This window comes from Penaeus monodon, chromosome 8 (genome assembly GCF_015228065.2).
Source record: "Penaeus monodon isolate SGIC_2016 chromosome 8, NSTDA_Pmon_1, whole genome shotgun sequence".
Classification (NCBI taxonomy): domain Eukaryota; kingdom Metazoa; phylum Arthropoda; class Malacostraca; order Decapoda; family Penaeidae; genus Penaeus; species Penaeus monodon.
Window position 1 is genome coordinate 40,151,615 of NC_051393.1, and position 1,385 is coordinate 40,152,999.

The 1,385-nt window shown below is 37.0% G+C and overlaps 1 pseudogene; it reads right to left on the reverse strand.

Moving 5' to 3' along the window:
- Positions 1–879, reverse strand: part of LOC119575966 — a 15,287-nt pseudogene extending 14,408 nt beyond the window's left edge.
- Positions 880–1,385: the final 506 nt, after the last annotated feature.

The window sequence follows — 1,385 nt, forward strand, 5'->3', positions numbered from 1 at the left end:
TACATGCTCTTCGTGGGAACAATGCATCTATAAGTACCTTCTCCTTCATTCTATCGGCTCTACCGCTCGTAACAAGAGCTTCTCTGGGCTCTGCATGAGTAGTAAGATTCAATGCGATGACACTTCCCAAGCAAACTTCTTGAATGAACTCAACCACTCTCCCCTTATGATTACATGTAATCAAACAACTACTTTTGATTTTATGAATTCATAAGATCTATTATAAAACAGAGAAACTGCCCACTGTATCTTCTTTTAGTACAAACAGTATGTTACCTATCTTGGCTAAGACATCATGCTTTGTATCTTTTGCCTTGACCATGAATGATCCATCGATAAGCAACCATAGGTCAAAATGGAAGCTAACGAATGTTTCTTATTACTCTCTCTGTTAACATTTCCCTTTATATTCATTTTTGGTCTTCCCTCTGTTATTCTTAAAGTCCTTAATATACCCCTATATCTTTCACGTGCACAAGACACATACTTCGTCTACCATGTACAGCCTCAGAGTTATCCATCTGGCCGGATGACTTGTAGGCATCCCGGTGGGCCTTCGCCTCCGGGTCGTCGGCTGCCTCGTGTGACCCATAGGTACCAAGGTTGTGCTTAACCAAGGGTTACTGCGTTCAGCCTTCAGATTTTGTTCTGTTGACAAGGCCGTATTCGCACACAACTCGATGAGCATCTGCAAAATCATTTCCTAAAAGCATTTGGCAAAGGGCAACTCCCAGCTGCCAAAAGCAAGGCAATTCTACCTCCCCAATATAACGTAAAGAAGAAGACTCCCCCTCCAGTGGACTGTCTTCTGCACTTATAAGAAATGTACTTCCGTTATCTCAGTACATTATTGTGAATACCTGGACCTGTATATGCCATTACGGAAGTGCTCTTATTTTCACTAATACATCAAGGAGTATCCTGATGTTATCCCTTTCAGGTCTCGTTATATATATATATATATATATATATAATATATATATATATATATATATATATTATATATATATATATATATATATATATATATATATATATATATATATATATATATATATATATATATATATATATATATATATATATATATATATATATATATATATATAACGAGACCTGAAAGGGATAACATCAGGATACTCCTTGATGTATTAGTGAAAATAAGAGCACTTCCGTAATGGCATATACAGGTCCAGGTATTCACAATAATGTACTGAGATAACGGAAGTACATTTCTTATAAGTGCAGAAGACAGTCCACTGGAGGGGGAGTCTTCTTCTTTACGTTATATTGGGGAGGTAGAATTGCCTTGCTTTTGGCAGCTGGGAGTTGCCCTTGCCAAATGCTTTTAGGAAATGATTTTGCAGATGCTCATCGAATTGTGT